We start from the raw sequence: 14,912 nt of genomic DNA, 5'->3' as shown, positions 1-14,912 counted from the left end.
CAGCTGCTTCAGTGCCTGAAGAGGGAAGATCACTTGAGGCCAGGAGTTTGAGGCTATAGGGCACTGTGATCATGCCTGTGAATAGCCACTGAACCCCAGCTTGGGCAATATGCCGTGAACCCATCTCCATAAAAAATAAGTAAATATATACATAAGTAAATAAACAAATAAGTGTGCTTGTATTTAAAGCTTCTACTTGAAAGAATCAAGGAAAAGGTAGTTTGAAAATGGAAAGTTGTAAACATCCAAATCTTAAAAATTCATGAATTTAGATCATATTGGAAGTGGTACTGGTGGTGGGGACGGAGAGAGAGTGTTTTGCAGTGTAAGAGTGGCTTCATTAAATACAAAGGGAGAAGTGATTTGCAGCTGAAAATTCCAGATTCACTATAAAATTAACATACATGCCCGATGGGTTTTCATCTAATAAAACTGAGAGAGTGCTTGGTATCCTAAAGGCAAAACAACTTAATAAAATTAATCTATCGTGCTCCTAGTGCTTAGGTACTGCAAGGCTTCAATGATGCATTTTTCATTAAGTTACTGGGTAAATATAATTCTCTGCATTAGAAAGTCTGAGTCCTTATTCTAATTTATTGAAATTAGAAATAAAGAGCTTACTTAATAACTCATCAGTGTTGGGAAGACAAAAGAGAGGGCATCATTCTACGGTGGCCCCTGTGACTAGAAGACCAGTAGTCTGAATCCTTATTGGGCTTGAACCAACAGAACTCTTTCAGGACTCATTTATTCTTCCCAGACATCTTTGTCCCAATTTTAGGGGCTAGACAAACTCCACACTACCCTCATTTAAATCTTCTAATGTGTGTTGAACTCTCTGCCTTTATGTAAGGGGCAGACTGAGCCAGGAAAAACGAGCTAAGCTAGAGCCTGACCTTTGCATTTCTGTCATGTTTTGCAGAGTAATCCCAGCAAGGGAAAGAACAGACCAGGGACAGGGTCAGCCTAGCTAGTGTTATCTTTGTGTGTGTTGGAAGGAGGGGAGAGGGTGAATGAGAAGGCATCTGCTCGGGTTAATGTGAAAAGAACCCTGGGACAAAGGTCTCTAATCCCAAAAGATATACCTCACCTGCCTGCCCCTTCCACCATAGGTTTCCAACATTAGTTAGTCATTCAGTCCCTTGGAAAAATAGAAGTCTCCTTTTAACATGCAAGCGCTCTCAAGAGGTATAAATTGTTCATGTCTCACAAGTCCTCTCAAGCGCTGGAGTCAAGCAAGACTCATGCCCCCAATTGTCACTTATTTTAGGTAAATTCTTAACCGGCCTTAGCCTCAGCTAAACCATCTGCCAAATGGAGATGATAATCTCTGTCTCGAACGTTGTTTTGTTAAGTGAAAAGCAAATGCGAAAGTACCCAGGAAAGGGCCTGACATGTATCAGATGTGTCCTCAGCTTCGGTCACTTGATCTGTATCAATCATCTGAGGAGGGAGGTGGCAAAAGGGAGTGTCGAAGTGGCTCCCAAAGAAGCTAGAGGAGTAGGCCCAGGCAGGAAAAGCAAAATACAGAAAGGCCAACTCTGACTCAGAATTATGTCCAAGGTTGGGTTTTCTGTGGATCAAAGTGCTGAAATTACATGCAGTAGCAGTTCAAGCCTGCTGCTAAGTAGCGCTAGCATGATGGTACGGAAGAGGGCTTTGTGACTCAGCCTTGGTTCTCAACATAGTGGAGAAGAATTCTGCTCATCAGTTGTATGATACTGGACAACTTACTAATTTGACTGAGACTCAATTTCCTCCTCTGTAAAATTAATGTATAATAGTGCTTTCCTTAGAGTTATTGTTAGGCTTAAATGCATTACTGTGCAACACTAAATGTGATACTAATGACAAGTTACGCTTACTGAGTGCTTACTTTGTGCCAGTCTCAAAGTAAGACTGGCACAAAGTAAGTACTCAGTAAATGTAGCTTGTCATTAGTATTACCAGTATCTCCACTATTATTATTATTTTATCCTCTGGAGTTAATTATTTATAAGTCCCAGAGCATTCAGTCCTAGGATCAGATTTCAGATGAATTTGGGAGAAAACTAAAGATCTTTTTCTAGTGTTATCCTACTTCTTATTTCAGTCTTTTTAGGCCTGGTGGCAGCCTCCCACCCCCAAGAGTTCTGTGTCTGATTTCCCTTTCTATTATTTTTATTTTATTTTATTTTATTTTTGAGACAGTGCCTTTCTTTGTTGCCCATGCTGGAGTGCAGTGGCAAGATCTCAGCTCGCTGCAACCTCCACCTCCCAGGTTCAAGTAATTCTCCTGCCTCAGCCTCCTGAGTAGCTGGGATTACAGGTGACTGCCACCATGCCTGGCTAAGTTTTTTCATTTTAGTAGAGATGAGGTTTCACTATGTTGGTCAGGCCAGTCTCAAACTCCTGATCTCATGATCTGCCCACTTCGGCCTCCAGAAGTGCTGAGATTACAGGCTTGAGCCACCGAACCTGGCCTTGTCTCTTCATAAATTATGCCCTCAGAGTTTCTGAAGGGAAGACTGCAACACGAATTCTTGCTAATATATGAATGGGTGTTAACTCAAATCCTGCACCTTCCATTGAATTTACGCTTTTAATAAGGGCTGTCTCTTAATTTTAGAGACTATTAGTTATTTTATTCCCTTCAACTCCAGGGATAGATTAGTAATAAACAAGTGGGTCATGTACAGACTTTTATGGTCAATTTTTCATACAAATTAGTAAATGAAAAACAACCTGTGATGGAAGAAGCTCAGACCAACTTGACCAGGGCATGTGAGAAATGGCCTGGGCCCAGAGAGAGAGATTCTAATAAACCAGGAAAATGACTTTCTTAGGCCCCATTGTTCATTGATGTCAAGTCCAAAAGCACAAGCCTGGGCGCTAAGCAGGCCTGCAAGTTTACGTCTCACACCATTTTAAGACCCTTCACATTAGGGTTTCTTTTTAGCCAGGCAAAATAGGGGCGACGAATTTTTACAATATGCATTTTAAAACATCAAATCCAAAAGATGCTGAGAGGTTCATCTTGGCCTTTTTATTTTACCATTTGCTTCCCCAAAGTACTTTTATTCAGGTAAATTTTAAGTTTGGGGTCGATAGAGGATAAGAAGGCAAATTGGGTACCAGAATCAACTCTTAGTTTTTTTTTTTTAAAGGAAAACATAATACACAAATGCTCTTTCAAGCTTCAATTCTCAGTGATACTCCAAAGAAATTAGCCCTCAGTTGACTCCTGTGATCTTCTCTAAGTAGTTATCTACAAATATATCCAACAGGTCCAGAAAGTTGAGACTGCTGAGGCTGAGAAGACGTGAGTGGAGTGATGTACTTTGTGATTAATCAGCTTGGTATGTTGAAGTGTCATTGTTAGAACATGAGTTATAAGTGCTCTTCTCCATGTACCCCTCTCACTCCCTTGTTCCCTAGTGATCCCTCTTGTGTCCCTAGATCATCTTTACTTCTTTTTGGCCTTTCTCTCAAAACCTGCTTTTATAGACGGGTTTGTATGTGTGTGGGTGGAGTGAGTGGGGGGGTCGGACTGTCTTTACTTCTTTCTGGCCTTCCTCTCAAAACTTGTTTTTATAGATTGTGTGTGTGTGTGTGTGTGTGTGTGTGTGTGTGTGTGCATGTACACACACATGCACTTGTGTTTGCATCAAATCAGACAACAGAAATTCCCACTGTGATGTGAACGAATAAAGAAACACAGCTCAATCAGATATTTGCATTTTAATAAAGAATATAAAGTCCTAAAGATAGAATTTCAGGCACTAGTAATTATGGAGTGTGGGGCTTCTTGACCAGATAAAGCTTTATTATGTTTCTTTTTACTATGTGCCTGCAATTTTTAATTAGGCTTTAGTCACATCTATCTGGCCGTTTTAATCATCTGGCTTGCATGAGAGGTTATAGGTAACAGGCAGTAGCTGATGAGAAGAAGTCCCACTGGGTTAGCAGTAGACTTAGCAAAATGTGGTACATATAGGCTATTAATTTTATTTAAGTAGGCTTTGTTCACCAACAGAGGACTTTGAAACAGTATCTGGCATTCATCCCACATTCTGGCATTCTGTAATAGCAAGTGCTATCATGTATCAGGCACAGTGTTAAATGTTGAGCTCCAATCATTAATAAGATATGATTATTTTCTTGGAAGAACTCAGTCTAGTGGAAAAAACAAGTAAACATTAAAAAATGCAAAGCGATTGGACAACTGGCTACTACTTGAATAAAATATCTAGATCCCTATGTTACTCTTCACTGAAATAGATTCTGGATTGATCAACAATTTCAATATTAAAAGAAGGAAAAACCATAAGGTACTAAATGAAAACATGGTGATTGCTTTTATAATCTTGCAATGAAAGAAATCTTTCTAAGTAAGCGTGCTACAAAAACTGAATATATAGATAAAGGAAAAATTTGATACAGTTGAGTACATAAATACTATCATTTCTGTATAGCAGTGATAAAGAATTAAGCAAGTCAAAAGGCCAATGACAAACTAAGAAAAAATAAGTTTTACGTAAATGACAGCAGACTACTTTTAAAAATATACCTGAAGCATTTACAGTTCATGAAGGAAAAGACTCTAGAAACTGGAAAAGGAATTTTAACAGAAAAAGAAATATAAATACCCAATGAATATAAAAATTCTGCTCAAATTTGCTTATAGTTGTTTAAAGACAAATCAAAACAATGAGTTATAATTTTCGCCTATCACATTTAAAATATGATGGCGTTTTATAGAACCATGTTTCTGAGGTTGTAGGGATGCAGTAACTCTCACACACAGTCGAAGTAAAACTTGGAGCTTTATAGTTAGAAGTCAATTTGACATATTTATTAAGGTTGCAAAAGGTCATAATCTTTAACCCAGCAATTCTAGTTGTAAGAATTTGTCCTTAGGGCACATGTGCATAAACAAGCAACTATACATTTACAAAAATATGTTCATTATAACATTGTTTGTAATAGCAAATAAAAGCAAAACAAAACAAGCACAGCAGCGCTAAACCAAAACAATAGAAAAAAAAAAGACAGTCTCCTCAACAGGTAAGTAAATCACAGCACATCCATCCTTTGAATATTATGTAACAGATTAAATATATGTGTATATATACCCTTTAGTATGGGAAGCCCTCCAATACATATTGAATAAAAAAAGCAAGGTGTAGAACAGTATGATCTGATCTGTGTGACAACAAATCATATGCAGTTATTCTTGCATATGCATTAAACAATTCTGGAAAAAATGCACAAGAAACTGTTAACGGAGAGCTCATCTCTGGAGATTAAGACTGTAGTAAGAGGCTCTGATATGGACATATTCTACTTTTCATTTCATAACCTAGTGTACTGTTTGCATATTTTAACCATGTGCATTTATTATTATTACTGTTTTGTTCTGTTGACTTTGTTATCACTACTTTATATGTAAGTGAAATAGAATGCACACCAACTCTAATTATAACATATATTAGATGTATAAATATATAGACAGAAAGCTGGACTACTACACAGGCAACTCTAACAGCACTGGAGATGGTCACCTAAGTCAAATTACGTCCCTGTCATGGTGGGGGGCAGGGGGAGGCTTACTGGAAGAAGGTGGTATCTGCATTGGATTTTGATTGATGATTAAGAATGAGTTAGGTGAAGAAGAGAGTTGTAGGGGTTACTCTAAGAAAATACTTGTTATTCTATATTCTACATGTTATTGTAGAGGACAGTAACATAAAGAAATTATTGGTTGGGGGCTGCAGTATGGCAGGGGATGTTAGGTTGGATAGTGGGAGCAGTTGAAGTTGGAGATAGAGACAGGGACTAGAGATTTTGAAGGGCTTTGCCTGTCACGCTAACTACATTAGACCGAAGTCTCAGCAACTAGTTTTCTTGAAAATGATGAATTAAAAGATTCACACTGTGGTATAAATGAATAAAAACAAGCATTTGCATTTTAATAAAGCACAGAATGTACCAAAGGTCCAATTTCAAGCATTGGTAATTAGGGAAGAGGAATGTCCCTCGTGTCTCTCAGTTCACACATTTATGAGAAGATGACACACCTGGTTGTCTGGGTACCAGACTGTTTTGCTCAGTAAAGAACTTGCCACCCTTCTGGAGGTGGGGGATGATTCTATTTTCCAGAAACCCCCCAGTCCATCACTGGTAATAAGAAGCTAGGGATAGAGGGTGGCTCCCATGACAACCAGTTCCCACAACCCTGTAAACACTTGTGGCTGAGATGGGCTGGGAGGAAAACAGGTGTTCTAACCAGCTAGGTCTGCTGATTTCTTTCCATTGCTACCTCATGGTCCAGGGGAAAGTGCACAGATTTTGGAGTAAGACAAACCAGCTCTGTGACTCTGGGCAAGTTACTTAATCTTTCAGAATTGCAAGTCCCTTGTAAGGTTGTGGGAAATAATATATTTTAAGCACTTAGCACAGTGCCTGATGTGTTGGAAGAAATTGATGAGTGTTAGCTTTTATAAACATGATTATTCCCACTTCCACATAAACCCACTAAGGATTAATATAGTCTTTGTCATATTTATTATCATTATCCATTCTTACTCATGAGTCTTCTCAGAACTTTTGTCCTCTTTCTCCAGAAGTCCACCAAATATTACTATTATGATTATTATTCCCTCCCTATGGGCCCACTGTCGATTATTGCTCCTATTGTCATTATTATTGTGAAGGGCACTGATGTTATTATTTCCCCTTCCCTGTGAGCCTCATGACTCCTCCTCACGACTTCTCCAGGCCCCACCACTGGAGGGAGCAGCAGAGCTGAAGCGCTGTTCCTGCCTTCCAAAGCCCCCCTGCTTGTTTTCAGCATGTGGAGAAGAGGGCCAAGAAGGCAGAAGTGAGTGGATTTCCAAGCTCTGCCTCCCCTCCTATCTTTCCTCCTGTGCTCACCAAGGTCTCAGCGTCTCCTACAGTTTGGGGTTTGTGTCCTCTCATCTCTTCTTCATTGGAGTGATTGAAATAAATAAGTTCAACCAATAGGTGGAAACAAGTCAGCTTGAGTTTTCCCAGAAAGCGCAAGAGGACCTAGATGTCAAGAGAAGGTGAAAGAATTCTTCAGATGTGGATGGAGTCTCTGAACCGCAGACCCAGAATTTCTGAGAAGATGTGAAAGTGAGATAATGAAAGTTACTTCTTTTTCCTGAGCTCTTACACTGTGTTAAGCACGTAACATCCTTATTAGTCTCCTCCTACAGATAAGGATGCCGAGGTGGGAGAAATTAAGAGACTTGTCTAAGGTCACAGTCTTGTCTGTCTCCCGGGCCAGGGACTTTAATCTCTTAAGCTGCAGTTTAAAGAGAAAGAAAAAGAAAACAAACGAAGTTGAGCAAGCCTGGGGCAGAGACAGCTCAAGGTTATTTCTCTTCATATTTCAATGATTACCTAGGTTGTGATTTTTAGAATTTTTCCCTTGTATTTTCCTTTTAAATTTGCCATAGCTTTGTAGCCTTTAACTTTTGTTTGCAGTTAGTATCCTTTGAACTTCATTACCTGTTTTCTCTATAATTTCCAAGAGAAAAATCTGTAAGAAAAAACTAATTAAAGCCACCATTTATGGATTACCTTCTGCATGCTAGGCACATTACAGAAATCACAGCGAATCTTCTAACAACCCTCAGGATTGGGTTTACTATTATTGACTTCAGTTTTACATAAAGAGAATCTGAGACTCAGCAAGTTTTTGTGGCTTGTCCAAGGACATGCAGTTGGTCAGTGGTGAAGTGGAAGATTCAAACCCTGGGCTCTTTTGCTCCAAAGCTCATATTCTTCCCCATGCCATAGAACTGTTTGTGTACCACGCTGCCTCAAAAGGGTTTATAGCTTGCTTTTGGTCAGACAAGGAAGAAAGAAATCAATGTGTGTTACCCTTGGGAGGAGGATGAGTGGGAGCTGTTTAACAGAGCACAGAACAATGGCCAAGGCCCATGGAAGAAAGAGGGGAATGGTGAGCAGCTGGCAGAGTAAGACGCATCCCCAGGAATTTGTGTCAACAAACCCTTCACCCCGAAGTTGTTGCCCTCAGTAGTGTGACTCTGGAACCACTGAGTGGCATCTGGAACTAAGATGTGATACCAGATGGGTTATTTCCCCTCTATCTCTGACACAATCAGGCTGACGGAAGGTTTAGAATAAAATGTTGGAACAATTTTGTGATGGTTGAAGGGCGTGAGGAGTAGGGACAAGCTTATTTCTGAAGGAGGGGAAGATAAATGAAATCTCGTGTTTTCTTCGTCTTCAGGAGGTTCTCTAGGAGGGGATGAGTCACTGGAAAATCTTTTGATAGGGCTTTTACTGAAAAGCACTCAGGAACTCCTAATGCTCCCTACTAGGTCTTCCCTGATTAAGTCGTTTTATGTGTGAGCAGTGTGTAAAGTGGAGGGATTTGCCCCAGGTTGACTCTCTGATGTTGTAAAATGTTCAGTCATGTAATAATGATGACCCTATTAGCAGGCCTCGAAGTGGCCCTATTCCATGTTGTCCCGAAGGATTGTCAGGTCTGGCGCCAGCAAGAACTGCTGCTGAGGGAGGAATCTTGCCTAGAACTTTTTTGAGACCTGCCACCATCCAGTCTGCTCTTTGTTCCCCTTTGAGCCTGGCCTCATTTGGCTGTTCTCCCTCTGGTATGCCCCTAGCTGGAGTGCCAGCCAAGCTGTTGCCCTTCACACACCCCACCCGCAGACTGATACGCTTGTTCCCTTTGCTTGACTGCCAGGGAGAGGATTTATATCAAGATTGCTCAACTAGGAAATGTCGAGTTCCATACAATTCCAATGCTTGCTTTCTGTTACATTTTTGTTATTTCATCATCTTGACCTTTAACCTTTACATCAGGAGATCCTTTTGGATGAGTCTACCTTTGAATGATTTGTCTTTCAGTCTCAGGTTTAATATTCTGTATCTCAAATTCTTTTAGATGCCTGGGCTAGCCTACCTCCACTCTCACTGACCCGCTATCAATAAACACAGGGTTTGCTTAACAATAGGCATCTTCCGTTTTATGTGTGTACTCACTGTGATCTAAATAGAGATGTTTACAAGTGGAGTTCTCTATAGAGGTCCAAGCCAAACCACAACCTGGGCATTTCTACAGTACTTTGTCAATTGTTGTGCGAGTGATAGTGTTAGCTAACATAACCCACTGGGGGAAAAGTGAGTTTTTATTGCTATAAAACTACTTCTAACCTAACCTTCCTCCCACACGTATAACCCTTCTGGTCTCTCAATTATGGTAGGAGACAGTGGTAGGAAAGCAAAAGTAACCCTAAAATTACTGACATTGAAATACAGTCTCTTCAGGCAATACTCTTGGTCAACATTTTATCAAAAAAGATGATCTTTTTTGATAAGTAGGCTTAGTAGGCAGCGAGGAACCTACACGTGAGCGGTTGATGAGCCAGGGGTTAGTGTTTGAGGTCCAGCTTCAGAAGAGTGCTCTCAACTTTGGCTGTGCATGGGAATGACCTGAGGACTTTAAGAATACTAATTCCTGGGTTCCAACTCCAGAGATTTTGATTTAGGTAACCTCAGGGGATGGAGCGCAATCGGGTCATAGGGATTTTAAAGAGCTCTTTAGGTCATTCTAGTATGTAGCTAAGGTCTAGAACAATTAATCTAGAGCCTTGTTACACAAAGTATGATCTGTGTGTCAATAGAATGAACATTACCTAGAAGCTTGTGAGAAATGCAGATGATCAGGCCCTGCCCCAGACCTATTGAATCAGAATCTACATTTCAAGACGTGCCCTGGTGATTCATATGCACATTGCAGTTTGAGAGGCACTGCTTTAGAAAAAGGGTCATCCCTTGAAAAGCACACGCTGGAAAGAACACTAGCATAGTCAACCAACCTGCCCGTTGGCATTCTGGGTTTTCTAAAATATGACAAATAAACCCTATAACACCAATTGCAGAGGGAGTATCTACATCAGTCTAAGAAAGATGAACTCTCCCACTACAGAAAAATGAGGGGAAAAGGTAGACAGCCCAGCATGTAGCACTGTTTCTTTCTGGTCTAACTTGTAAGCTTGGAGTCTACTGCTGGTAGTCTTCAAAGATTCATGGATAAGGAGAGAGCTGCCAAAAGACTAAATAAAACAATGAATTTTCCCCCAAAGCAAGGAGAATCTACAAGTGCTAGTGTAGTGAATTTGATGTCGGTCCCCAGAAAACTTCTAGAATAGATTATTAAGAAGATGATTTCTGAGCCCTTAGAAAGAGACTTACTAATCACTAGGAACCAGCATGGGTTCATTAAGAACAAGTCATGCCAGACTAAGCTCATTTCCTTTTGGATGGGCTTATAAGAGGAAGCTGCAAAAATTGTTTATCTGGGTTTCAGCAAGGATCTTAACAAACGTTTCTCTGATGTCCTTTCAGACAAGGTGGAGAAATGGGGACTAGCTGAGAGTATGCATAGTTGAATGTTTAACCTGTTAAATGATCATATACAAAATGTATAGATTTAATGAATTATTGTAAACCCAAAAAGACTCTTGGATCAGGTTGAGATGTTGACCAAATTTAGGACTAAGACCAATCTTGGAGGGATATTTGTATATCTTGTATAACAAAAAAACAACAGTGCTCATTGTTGCCGTCATCCGGTCTTACATTGGCATATACTTTGCTAATTACAAAGCACTTTCACATATATTGTTTCATTTCATTGTCACAACAACCCTGCAAAATTAGAATAGTGATTATGTCCATTTTGCAGATAAGAAAACTGAGGTTGAAAGATTCAGTAATTTGCCAAGTGAACAAATACCTATAAAGATACTACATGTTCTCACTCGTATGTCGGAGCTTAAAAAAATTGAAATCATGGAGATAGACAGTACAATGATGGTTACCAGGGGCTGGGAGGGTAGTTGGGGGTGGGTGGGGATAAAGTGTGGCTAGCTAATAGGTACAAAACTACAGTTAGGTAGAAGGAATAGGATCTAGTAGTTGGTAGCACAATAGGGTGACTATAATTAACAATAATTTACTGTATATTTTAAAATAACTGAAAGGGTGAAATTGAAATGTTCCTAATACAAAGAAACACCAAGTACTTAAGGTGACAGATATCCCAGTTACTTGGATTTGATCATTACACATGTATCAAAACATCACATGTACCCCATAAATATACACATTATGTACCCATAATAATTAAAAATAAAAATGTAAAAAGAGTTTTAAAAGATGAACATAAAAAAATCCCACTCTTACTGTAATGTAGTAGAGGCAAATCTAAAGTTTTTTGTTTCAGCTTCAAAATTAACTGCATGAACTCAGAGTGAAGGCAAGGCTTAGCAGTAATTCTATAAAGGGCATGGCAGTTTTACTTAACTTCAAACTTAGTATGAGCCCACAGTGTTAAGTGGTTGCTAAATACGCTGTTGAGATCTCAGGGGTATATTAATGAAAGTACAATGTCCATCACGTTGAAAGTGATAGCTTCTTTGTTTCTGAAGTTGATCAGAACATCTCTAAGGTACTGTTTTATTCTGATAGCTGCATTTCCAGAAAAGAAAATGAGGATGTTTTATCTGGATAAGTGAAGACTTACTTAAGGAAAAATTTTGTGTTACACGTTTTCTATGGGTCAATGGGTATAAAAGCTGGAATGAGGCAGCTCTCAGGACACTACAAAATTTCCCATTACAGTTACCTGATAGTTGAAGGACAACCCTTCCTTACAGTTAGTAATGCCCCTACCCCACCCGCTTTCTCTAGAAGAGTTCAAGCAGAAGCTGGTCAGCTGCTTGTTTGGTATGTTGCAGAAAGTTTGTGCATCGTATCATCTCTGGTGGCTCTTCCAATTCTAACATTTTCCAAGTCTAGAATTGCTTTACTGTATCTGGGTAAATATGGTCAAGTCCAACTTTGGGCATCAGTCGATGAATTCCCCAACACTGACTGTTGGGGTCAAAATGGAGCAATGACTTGAGTAATGATTCTGCAGATTAAGGAATCATTGGCTAGTTTTGACGGGTTTCTTGCCAAGTGCCACCTTTTACAGGATTTGTCTCAAGCTCAGAATTATTTTTGAGCCTCTAATGTACATGCTACTAGCCTGCGATTTCATGTAGATTGTTCTTGGACCTTTTGCATATGGTACCAAAGATGGCCTTCTGAAGTAACCAGGGATTTTACCACAAAAGTCATCCTTTGTAGGCCAATAACTCATGAATGGCTTGAATTTCTCCACAAATTCTTACCACACCCAGTTGAAAACAGGACTCTAGCCAGGATCCCGTAGAGTTAATTTACCACGTGATATGATTGTTCTGGCTTACGGCCCATTGTTTGGGGTGGGGAGGGACCTGACGGAGTAACTTTCTTCTCCAGGCCTGTTGCCACTAGTCATGCAGTTTTCTTTTCAGGAATTTCCCCAGAATGGGGATCGTCTTATCACATTAGTTCCCTCCTCAGCCTTGGAATCACTTTATCTCTCTTGGGGAGGGAATTTGAAAGTAGCTGGTCTACAGCAGAGCAGAGAAGCACGGACTTCTGGGAGGGAAGAGGAGAAATCAAGACTAAATTTGGGAATGCACGCATCTTCCTTCTCAATAATCCTACAGGCCAGCTTCCATGCATAAGAAGTGGGGCCTGGATTGGATTCCCACAGGAAGGTTGCTTGCTTGTTGGACAGTGATGATGAATTAGGCCAAGGCACCTCCTTCCCTTGAGAGTTGCAAGGTCAGGATCTCAGAGAAACCTGAGACAGCAGAACTTAGAGTTATAAACACAATCTCTAAAGCCAGACTGCCTGGGTCCAAATCTTGTCCCTAATACTTGCTAGCTGTGTGATCTAGGCAGCTTACTTAACCTTTATGTGCCTCCATTTCCTCTTTTGCAAGGAATGTGAATGATTATAGTAACTATCTCATAGATTTGTTATAAGGATTAAGATGCATAATAAATGCAAAGCACTACAACAAGGTCTAACAAACATAAGTACATATGTGTTTGTTCAATAAAATACGTAAAAGAGTAGGTTGAGAAGGTGGTCAATTTAGTAAAAAGTATTTATTGAATATCTACTATATTCCAAGTACTGTGCTGTCCGAGGTTTAGTGTGGGAGAGTCTGGCTTTGGAAGCAGGCAAACTTGAACTCTAATTCCAGCTCTGCCATTGCCTCTAAGCTTGGTGACCTGGGAGGATGGTACTTAACCTCCCTGAGCCTCTGTGTTTTCATGTGTAAAATGGGGATAATAACAGCAAGGAATCTTACACAGGGTTGTTGTTAAGAGAACATGAGACAGTACCTGTAGATCTGACACATAGAGAGGAGCTCACTAGGTGCTGATACATAATTTCCATCAGCTGGGATCTGTAAGATTAAACCCAACAAAAATAAATGTCAAGTCTATATTTTAGTTAAAAACCCAATTTCAAAATAACACATAACTTGCACAAGCAAGAAAGGATCGAATTGGCAAGAGCTTGTGTGAAAAAGCGCTGTGGATTTTAGTTGACCACAAGTTTCCTATGAGCCAAAAGTGTGATCTGGCTGCCCAAGGGCTAATGTAATTTTAGATGGCACTAATAGAAATGGTGAGTTGAGATTCCAGCCAGTGATGGTTCCCTGTCCTCTGTACTCTGTGCTAGCCAGATTGCTGCGGATATAAAGGACTTTATCCTACTTACAATATTCCTGGATGGACAATGACAAGCTCATTGACAAACTGTCCAGAAGTAGTGACCTGGGTTGGGGGGAATTGGCAAGCTCTTTCTTGAGGATGAGATGAAAATAATCTGGGGAGGGAAACACTAAGGCAATATTTGAAACAGTTCTTTCTTCTAGTGAAAATGTTTACAGAACACACCCCACATCCAATCTGTCAGCAAATTCTGTTGGCTCTTTCCTCAAATTATATCAATATTCTGACCATTTCTCATGGCCTCTTCTGCTACTATCCTGACCTAAGCCAGCCTGTTTTGCCAGAATTATTACAATAGTCTCCCAGCAGATCTCTCTGCTGTCACTCTGGCCCCCTCTGTCTGCTCTCCAAACAGAAGGTTGGAGGGCCCTATTTAAATATATCTCCAGTGGCTTCCTATTTCATTCAGAGCATAAATCAAAGTCCTTATAAAGACCTGCAAGGGTTTTCTGGGCCTGGTTCCTATTATCTCTGTGACTTCAACTCTTACTCTCTTCCTTGCTTACTACCCTTCAGCCACACACTCTTTTACTCAAATTCCTCAAGCCAGCCAGGCATTCTCCTGTCTTAGGGCGTTTGCATCTGCTGTTCCCTGTGACCTAGATATTTGCACATCTTGCCCCTTCACGTCCTTCCAATTGTAATTCAAACATTACCTTATCAACGAGGTCTTCTCCACCACTCATTTTAAATTGTCACAATCTCCCCCACAAAACACACTTCTGTATGTCATTTCTCTGCTTCATTTTTCATTACAGCATTTATCATCATGTAATATTCCATATACTTTGTTACTGACTATATTAAAGGTTTGTTTTATACACTAGAAGGGCAGGGATTATTGTTTGTCTTTGTCACTACTGTATCCAATGCCCACAACAATGTTTGGCATACAGACGGCAGCCAATAAATATTTGTAGAATAAACAGATATATAAAATACATCAAAGAGCTGCTCTGTTTAAATCTGGCAGGGATAGGGTAGGCATGCACTCTACCATCTCTGGAACCTGAATAATTGAGAGTTAAGTACATGAACACATTTGCACACGAATGCTAGCCAAACTCTAGAAGTACCACTGAGTGCTACAGGATACGGGGAAGACAACTTCCGTTTTCCAGACTTTGGAGGATTATTATGTATAAGAAGTAGACTCCATCAGGGTTTCAACTCGAGTCAGAACTAGAGCTAGTGAGTATGAAGGGAATACACACAGGTACATACGGGATCAG

The sequence above is a fragment of the Saimiri boliviensis genome, chromosome X, assembly GCF_048565385.1.
Source record: "Saimiri boliviensis isolate mSaiBol1 chromosome X, mSaiBol1.pri, whole genome shotgun sequence".
NCBI lineage: Eukaryota > Metazoa > Chordata > Mammalia > Primates > Cebidae > Saimiri > Saimiri boliviensis.
Note: the sequence above shows the minus strand (reverse complement) of the source record.